Source organism: Sturnira hondurensis, unplaced genomic scaffold, assembly GCF_014824575.4.
Source record: "Sturnira hondurensis isolate 20B ecotype Veracruz unplaced genomic scaffold, ASM1482457v3 Scaffold0020237, whole genome shotgun sequence".
NCBI lineage: Eukaryota > Metazoa > Chordata > Mammalia > Chiroptera > Phyllostomidae > Sturnira > Sturnira hondurensis.
The window spans coordinates 1,872,821-1,882,855 of record NW_028092868.1 but is presented as its reverse complement, the minus strand read 5'-3'; the positions used below and the strand labels follow the sequence as shown (position 1 = coordinate 1,882,855).

The 10,035-nt window shown below is 43.4% G+C and overlaps 1 pseudogene; it reads right to left on the bottom strand.

Annotated features, from left to right (window-relative positions):
* Positions 1-6,351: 6,351 nt before the first annotated feature.
* LOC118975289 (potassium-transporting ATPase alpha chain 2-like) lies at positions 6,352-7,273 on the bottom strand (annotated as a pseudogene).
* Positions 7,274-10,035: the final 2,762 nt, after the last annotated feature.

Sequence of the window (10,035 nt, the reverse complement as noted above, 5' to 3'; positions counted from 1 at the left end):
CACGGCCTCCATCCAACTCCCATTTAGTTCCCTCATGTGCCCATGCTGCCACTTTTCTCACACCTCTTCTGCATCCTGCTCTGTGTCTGGTGCTATTTCCCAGCCCCAGACCTCCCATTGTACTAGCCTGAGATGGCCATGGATATCTCAAGTAGTGGTGATTGAGGGAGTAGATTCGGGGACAGTCAAAATAAAACTAATGCTTCCCGAGGATGGACTCTCCCAGACACTATGCAAGGTGTATTACCTATATTAACTGATGCTCTGCAGGGAATGTCCATTTTACCAAAATTCAGAGAGGTTAAGTGACTTGCTCAGGATCACACAGCTGGTAACAGAGTCAGAATCCAAATTCAGGCTTGTCAGACTCTAGAATTCATGGCAAAAAGGACAAAGTAAAAGCAGTCTTTCTGGTTGTAAATACCAACATCACTCTTAGCCATTTCTATTCTTGGGCTGCTCTGCAGGGTTCCCAGTGGGAGAGCTAAAGCATGGAGAGGTTGAGTGAAGTATCTACAGTCCCAAACAGGTCAAGCGATGAACCTGAAACAGTATGTGGGTGGTCCATTAATTTATTATGTCTTTGCAAAAGCTGCCAAGAGATCCAATTGATTGCATGAAAAATACTGACTCAGGGAAACACATCAGTCAGACTGATAAAGATGTCAAATATCAGGATGAATGTTTGTGTAGTGAGCCAAGTGGAAAAGATGTGGGTGGGGGGTGTCTCAGAACACTGCCAGGGAGACATTCATTTTATAGAATTGCAGAATCCAAAGTTGGAAGATGATATTGGCTAGCCCTCTACCTCATCGCTGACAAGCAGTTACCCAGCCTGGATACACACAGGAATAGAAAACTCACATTTCCAGGGGCTGCAAATTCTGCTTCTGGATATGTCTGATTTCCTGAGTGTTGGAGCAACAGGAGTAGAACGTCCGTATTCTCAGCCTGAGATCCTACTGAGGATTACAGTGAATGCTAATGAGGGCACTGTAGGAGTCAGACACAGTGGGAATGCCAAAGGGTCCAGCCAATTTAGAAAATTGTTTGGTCATTTCTTGTAAAGTTAAATATATGCTTATCAAACAGCAGAGCAATCCCCTCCTGGATGTTTGCCCAACGACGACAAATATCCACACTAAAACTGTGTGCAAATGCTTCGTTCATAATTATCAAAAGCTAGAAAAATCCAGACATCACCAACAGTCCATCACCTGGTGGATGGATAAACAGACTGTAGTGTACCCACACCTGGAACCCTCCTAGGGTAGGAAGAAAAAAGAACATACGATTGATAAGTGCAACATCGTGGACGAACCTCCAATGTCTTATCTAAGGCTACATATGTTATGATTTTATTTGTTCAGTGCATGGCATTCTGAAAGAGGCAACAACTAGAATACAAACACACACACGATGACAAAACAGATTGCTGGGTGCTGGGATAAAGACGAAGGGAGGTATTGACTACAAGGGAGTATGATGAAATGTTTTGGGGTGATGGAAATAGTGTGTATCATGATTGTGGCAGTGATTGTACAGCTACAGAACCAAATGTTGCTTAAACTTATTAAGTTGTATACACAAGAAGTAAATTTTACTGTAAGCAAATTATACATCAATAAATCTGACTTCAGAAAAAAAAGACGAAGACAAACAATTTAATAGTTGGACGGCCACTGTGTGTGTAGCTGCGAAATTTCTGTCCTCACGGTAATGCGGTAGCTGCAGCAGCCACTTCCTGTGGGCATCTGAGGCCTTCGGCCACTTCTGGCAGCTGGCCGCCCCTCTCTCTGCCTCCTGCAGCTCCGTCCAGGCCCGGTCTCCGAAGCTGCGCTTGGTCTGTAGCCTGTGTTAAGGCCTTGTTACCTCAGACCACTGATGTGCTCCCTGCTGCTCTGAGCTACTTGACAGTAATATTTTTTTGCCAGGACAGAAATAAATGGTTTCCTTTTCTTGGTGAGCTACTATTTCTGTGTTTCTCTCCAAAGACTTGCTTGGGTCCTTAGATATCATGGTTCTTTTAATGTTTACACAGGCTCTTTCCTCTCTATGCACATGTCACTGGGGTGCCTGGCACTGGAGTAGGTTAAATCAGGGCCACCGCCTTGCTATGCTCCCAGAACCTCCACTCTCACCCTGGAGACTCCCAGATCTCAGGGCTATCTATGTCCAGCACTCCAATGTCTTTCTGCCTCCATTGCAGATTCTCCTTGGCTTCTCTTCCCTTTGAAATTTAGCTTCTCTTACCACAGTCTATCTGCACATCCTAAATTCAACATGCCTGTTTCTATGTCTGAAGCCCAGGTTCGATCACGATCCAGGTTCTTTCCCCAGGACATTCTAATACACCATGCAAATCAGTGCTGTAAGTAAGGAAGCTGGGGGAGTTCCTAATTTCAGATGTTACACATACTTCATTTGTAGTATTTGTAGTACCTCTCTTACACGGTGAGGATGCTTTTGCCTTTTAGCAGCTCCTGTTGTACCCATTCTTCTCTGCCACCGAACTGAGTAAATCTACTGCCTTTTCTGAGAGACAGAACCTCAGCTATCTGAGGCAGATGATAGTGTCTTTCTGGACACTTTTATCCAGCCTGTCTTTGCAAGAAGGTCATGTCTGCTGGGGAGACTTCACCTGGAGGCCTGAACTGAGATGTGGACCCTGAATGTAGAAAGGACATAGGGAAAATAGAGGGTGAAGTGACTCAGAAGGGAACAAGCAGAGACTCCCACACTACATTGCAGCCCCAGAACAGGGATGACCCTGGGCCCACCTTGTGCTATGGACCTGCTTATTCTTTCTATGCAGAAACATCTAGAGAAACAACCTGTTCTTGCCATATCATTTGAACAAAATAACCTCTTCCCATCAGGGAATCTGGAGTAAAATGATATAGCCCACCAAAGTACTCCATAGAGCTATTGCTATGTTTTCAAATAAATTATTTCTGTTTTTTCATCCCCAAAGTGGATTTGGCATTCCCCCAGGAGTATCAGCTTGGGTTCTGTGTGGATGCCCAGAGAGAGGAAAAGTCGTGGCTTTAATGGAAGAAACACCCCACACGCATGGAGAGAAGACCCAAAAACTAAAACAGGGAAGCATAACGTACCCATCCCTCCTCAAAGCACATGGGAGTTGGCACTATGTGAAGTTCTGGTGCTCAGTCAAAGTTGAAACATAATCCAAACATTGGCGAGTCTGTGGGCCAACTCCCTACATTTCTGGAATTGTCCCACTGAGAATTGAAAATACATTTTATGAATCAGAATTCCTTTTGGTCTCTACCACACAGGCTGCCTCTTCTGCCGTGCACTGGGCAAGAGCCATTGCGTTCTGAGCACAGATGGAGACCTTCTTCCCTTCCTCTCCAGAACTCTTCTTTTGGGGGATGGCCCTGTATTTATTTGAAAGAAACATTTTGAGTCACTGTGGGTGGAGAATGACACCCAAGGGTATGCTCAAGTAACAGACATGCCTTTGGAACTGCTATGTGTTGGAGAGGAGGTGAATTTGTGTTGTTCCTGAAAGGGAATAAATACAGAAAAAAAGAATGAAGTGAGGGGCAGCAGCCAGGAGATGGAAGAGACTTTGGGGACGATCCTGACTCCTGAAAGGCTTAATATGTTATTAAAATCACCAAATGGCTTGTGGGAATAAATTTATCAGTGAGTATGCTGGAGAAGGGGCTGTTTATTGTGCCTAAGCTCAAATGGTCTAAGCCAGAGACTGACAAGGAGGCGGGGACTGAAGGTCTGTGCCTGATCTTTTGCTTCTTTATTTCTTTCTCCCATGGGACTTGAACTCCTTTCTCTGGGGCTGCATCTTTGCATTTCCAGTGCCTAGCACACTGCCTGAAACATAGAGGGCCCTCAATCGATGTTGTTCAAAGACAGGAAGGATGAAAAACCAGCAATGAAATCTAATTTTTCATGTAATAAAGGGTAAAGATAATTGAGAATGTCCTGGAAGCTTCCAAGTGCCAATGTTGATTTCTTAAAAAGTCTTCTTATTTGTTCAAAGCAAAATGGAATAAGTTAGACTTTTCTTTAAACAATGCTTCTCTTCTCTTGACACTGTTCTCTAAGTCTGACCCAGATGCACCTGCTCCTACAAGCCTTCTCTCTGCCCCTAACTGGGCATCATGGTACATGATCCAGAATCATAGGAAATTAGAATTGAGAAGTAATGTCAGAAGTCACTTACAGATATTCCTGGACCTTTCTTATGTCATTTAACATTTTCCAGCTTAGTATTTTCATTTTTTAAAGTATCTTTTACTTTAAAATGAGGTCTCTCTGGGCCTGTCAACATAGAAGTGTGTTCTACACTTGAATAAATCTAAGTAAAAAGCATGGAATATGATTGGCATAATGTCTGTCTGGAAAATGCTTTGCAAATGTTTTACAAGAAGTAGATATTATTATTTCAAACCACAATGGTTTCCTGGTAAATGAAAGACTCCTTTGTTCAGTGGAGCACCTTGAGTTAGAATATGCAAAGTGGACTTGGAGCTCAGCTTTGGAGCAGGATTTGAAGGAGCCAAATTGGTGTTCTAGTGGTGGGGGCGAAGTACAGCCTGGGAGGGAGGGGAAGAAATGAGATGGGAGGAGGTGATGAAAAATGGACTAGGGAGATGGCGAGAGGTTGGGGTGAGGGGTGACATGAACAGAGAAAGCGTGTCATGGCGATGTCTGAGAGTCAAAGTGGTGGGTTTTCATGTTCTAATGATGTAATCCTGTCCCCCCTCTATTTCCTGCAAACCTTGAGCTGAATTTTTGAGCAAAGTGACCGAGTTCCCCAGGAATACACAGAAATCTTGGGGAGGGCACTGGATCTTCAATAGGGTATAGAACAGAGGTTTGGAGAATGCTGCTTAGAACTGAAGAACAGGAAGACCCAGCAGATATTTGGGTTACACAAGACTACTTAGTACCATGGAAACCTATGTAAATACAAATATCTTTTTTTTCCTACACCTTGGAATTAACGTATTTAAAAAAAAGGAGATAGAGATAGACATAAAGTTATAAGCAGTCAAATCTCAGCTGTAAAGTATAAAACCACAATTGAATGCCTTTTATAGGGTTTTTGTTTTTCTCATGTATAAATTTTGATGATGTCATTTTTGCTCAAGAGACCTGAAGATCATCACCAATGTGAAGTTGGGAGACTTGAGAAAAAGATGGTTTTAGCACTATATTTATCTCAACAGCTTCCATGGTAAACAGTCTGATGAAAAGTTTTCACACATCTTTATACACCCAAAGAAGAATGGATGTGGCATATCCACGAACCAATCCTGAGCCAGGAACATGGTAAAATTCAGGTCTGTGACACTTTCAAAGCCATAGAATAAAATTAATATTAGGAGAAGCTGTGATGCAGCCCCTACCCAGATGGCTTTATTTCAGAAAAGATCTTGCTGGAAGATGAAATTGCTACTGGTCTTCCCTGTAACCAGATGTGCTATTTGCTGCTTCCGAATGCCAATAAGAATGAACGTGTAGCTTCTTCAGTCTAGGCGTTCCTTCTACTACGTTGTCCTTTCTTGTCCTTAGCTGTCTTTTCTTGTCCATAGGTGTCTTCCTAGTCATTCACAGTGCTCTTTCCCCATTTTTCTAAAAAGTTAATTAGAGTGCTGGGTCTAAATCCCCTCTGAGCACATCACAGTGACTTAAACAGCGAAAGCTCTCAGGGCCTGCATGCGGCTGATGTGCAGGTGGGAGGGCGCAGCAAGTAGCTGGTTCACCCAACTGTCTATCTTCTTCTGGTGAAGCTTCAGGTGTATAATGTCATTTTCAGCTTCTCATTTAATAAAGCAATGAGGAAATTATATCTGTGTCCAAGTTGATGGACAAGATACTGGGTTGGGTAAGCCCAACAATAATGTGGGGCAAAATGGGGGCAAATTTTCTAGGTCAGAATGTAAGCAATAGTCTTTTTAGGTAGTCAGTGATGACGCGGCTTTCCCCCACCCTGTGACTATAGCTGCAAAGATGTCATTGTCCTTAATTAAGACTGTGTGTCTTGCATTTTTGGCTGCATCAGAACCTGCTATGGCAATCACACTGTGCACCTTCTTTAGAGCTAGAGAATCATTAATTCCGTGCTCTTTCGCAGCAACATTGGTATCCTGCCCCTGAGACCCTGCCACAGTGATCGGCTTCTGCTGGGGAGATGTCTGAGCAAGAATGACTTCTGGGTGGTTGGTTAAGAGCTCATTCAGATGCTCCTGACTCATGTGTCCTTCAGCTCCATACTGGTCACCAACAGTGGCTTTAGCAGCCTATTTGTGAACTTGCTCCACAGTGATGTTGAAACATTTTTATGCGTCTTCTACTGCCTCACTGTTGGCTGAAATGATACTTGCACTCCCAGCCATAGCTTTGTCTGTGAAGGGACGACCACCTGTAAACATAACAATGTTGATCCCAGCACTCTAGCACCATAGACTGAAGGGGATGGATCCCTGACAAGAGCTCACAAAACAAAAATTGGAGGTGAGAAAGGTTGTAGTATCTGTCCAATGAGTAGGTTTCTGGAAACTCAGTTGTTGGTGAGTAGAGTGACAGAAACCCAGACTGCAGCTCCCCCAGGCCACCTAGCTCCATGCAGACCATGTGGAAGGTCTTAGCTGTTCCCTTGTCCAGGCCCTTGCTCTAGGACATTGATAATGATCGTGCACTTCTCTAACATCTTCTCATTGCCCTTTCATCATCACAAGGAAGCATTTGTCACTGGGGTCATCTATTTCATGTATAGGGAGCTGAAAGTTGTTGGTAGAATCAAAAGGGATTTCAAGCACTTTGCAGTTTCAGTTTTTAATTTTTATCACATCTCCCAAAATGACCTCTGAGAATTTCCATGGGCACTTCCTACAGCATCTCCAACCACAACTTTTTTGGTGATGGGAACACTTGTTTGAACTCAGCTTAGTTATGCAATGTCATTATCTTAAATAAGGGTGCTCAGATTCTAGAGCTTCAGGCTGAGAGTTGTTGGTTTGTCTGTTTTTCATGTGTGTCAGCCATGTGTGTCTGATTGTCAAGCCACAGATGGGTCCTGTTGTGAGTCCAAGTGTCAGTCTTGTCACGTGGACTGACTGAGGATCTCCATTGCTTCCAGGTTCTTTACTAGACTATTGTTCTTGGCCATCCATTTTTCTGTCATTAACGAAGCAAGAGTGACAATGACCAGGAAGCCCTCAGGTACATGGGACACAAAGATGCTATTGAGGGAGATGGTAGAGTCCAGGATATACTTCATGGAGACTGTGATAATGAAAAAAAGAATGCCGGTGAAGCAGCCACTCCTACCACAGTACAAACAAAGTACTCAGTCTCAAATGCAGTGGGTGTCTTTTCATTTCCTAGTCCCAAAGCCAGGGAGGCCATCTGACCAACGATGGTGTTATTGCTTGTGTTGGTAACATGCTAGCGGCTGTGATTTTTAAAAAGGTCGTAGGAGGGAAGCCAGTGTTCTTTGTTTCAATGGGGTTGCCATGAGTAAAATCACAGGAGCAGGACTAGGACTTAGACTTTCCAGTGATAGGTAAATGATCTCTCCTTCTCCAAGAAGTCGGCCACATGATACCCAGAGGCATTTGTCTTCTCTTTTAAACTAACACTGTGTTCCTAGTCCTTAACTTCTCTGCGGGCATTATAATCTCTTTTGTATCTCAGATGACAAGAGTTTGGAGAGTAATTGTTTATTGAATCTGGCCGTGATGTTGGTCCTTCCCACTTCTTAGTAATAAAAAAGATTCCCACAACCAGAGCAAGTGCAGAACCCAAATACATATTGTCTAGGGAGGCAGACTTATCATTGGAGTACTGAATCCCAAATGCAACCAAGCTCAGGACAGAGTGAAGGCTAAAGAACCCCTGCACCAACTGTTAAGAAATTTCAGTCTGCCTGGTCTGGTTCAGTGGGTTGAGCTCCGGCTTGTGAAGTGTAGGGTCACTGGTTGGATTCCCAGTCAGGGCACAAGCCTGGGTTGCAGGCCCGGTTCCTGGTTGGGGGTGTGTAGGATGCAGTCGATCCATGCTTCTCTCTTACATCGATGTTTCTCTCCTCTTTCTCACTCTCTTTCCCTCTCTCTTAAAAATATAAACAACCAAACTAGTAAAAAAACTGTTGAGGAACTTGATAATTTCTGGTGTTCCTTTGAGAGACCCGAGGGTCTGGTGGTGTCTCGAGCCAGGAGTTGTGTCTTGAGCCAGCAGTTCTCATGCTGGAGAGACTGGTAGCATTTGGACCATAATTCTCCTTCACTTCCTTATTGCTGATCATCCAGGTTAATTTTTTCTTATTTTTCTTTCCAGTGATTCTTTATGAGTTCTAAGCAGTTGTTCTTCAGGCCTCTGTAGTTCTCCTAGCTACCTTGTTTTCTTTCTTTTTTTCCACTGAGCTGCAAAAAGTGAATTTTTGGAATTGTGTTGCTCAGGATGCTGATGACCCATGTGCAGGTGGAATGAGATTGGTCATAAACTCCTGGGCTACAGGAGGACACAGTTCCAAGATATGAGCCATAGTAAGGGCCAGGGGCCCATGGGTCCAGCTATGGGAGCTTGAGGGAGGGGAGCTGGAGGGCCAGTCTCAGCCCAGACCCTCTGCTGCTATTTGGCAGCCCAGTGGGATCAGTGCCTGCTCCTGGTTTTCTGTCTTATTTCTGTTCATTTTTCTAATCTACTCTACCAGATTGAAAAGCTTCCTGGGAGCAGAACCTGTGTTAGTTCCATCACCATATTCTTATCATGTGGGAATACAAAATAATATTTGTTGAGTGATTAACTGACCTCATGATTTGGGGCCTGTGTGTTTGTGGTCCCTACTTGGCAAAGTAATGTATCCACTGACTGGAAACAATGAAGCCTGGATGAATGGGATTCATAAGAGATGGAGCTTGAACCAGGTCAGCAGTTCTCAGATGGAGCCCTTGGAAATCCGGCACAGACACTAAAGTACACAAGTCAATCTCAGCCACAGTTTCTGCATCTGTAAAGTCAGGATAAAAAATACAATGACAGTATTTACCTCTTGGAGTTATTAAGATTAAATTAGATAATGCATAAATGCACACAGCACTATTTCTAGTATGTAGCAAACACTCAAATTTAGTTATTAATATTAAAAATTAACCATAGTAAAAAAGTAATGTCTCATAAAGACTATAGAGACTGCAGCTCTATTTCATTTATAATTTTTCAACTACTAACTGCCTATTGCACATGAAGCATTGTGAAGGACGAAAAATATTTGCCTGATTAATGTGACTTAGCAATCCAAAAGTGGTCAGCCACCAGCATCATCACCTCTGTCCCTATAGACAGGGTGACTTTTAAAGATTCATATAGTGGCCTTTCAGCCATTTTTTTCAAGAGAAATAAATATATGCTTTGCCCCTAATGGAGCTCTTGGAAGGAAGGGAACTTGTCTCATTCATCTCATTATCTTGAACATCCAGCACAATGCATGACATACAGGCAGTACTAAATATACTTTCTGAGTGAATGAATGAATGCTATTCATGCAAGGCATTGACATTGGACATTAGTTCAAAATGATTCAGAATCAGTGGTGACTGAGCAGTGATGGAATTGAATCCAGGGGCTTCCTTAAAGACTTTTCCATGCCCAGAAGTTCTCATTGTGTTATGGTGCATCCTGCAACCAACAAATTGTTCCCACTGAAATCCACTCCAGATTTGGATCTAGCAGCTGCCTCCACAGTGAGGGGAGAGTTAACCACTGGACTTATCTTAATTAAAAGCCATTCAGTCTGGGCTTTGCAGGGATACAGTGTGATGTAACCCTCATCAACTTCATTAACAATGCTACAATCAATTTTAAGTGTTAGGCTGATGCAGCTTATCAAGGGACCTTAGCTGCTATGACATCATTGCCTGGCTTGATGCCCTTAGCCAAAGTCGAACGTTGGGTGGGTAGCTTGGCTCTCTCAACCGCCTGCCTGGCTCACTCTGGTAATATGTGTCAGGGCAGCAAGAATGCATTGCCTAAGCTAAGAAT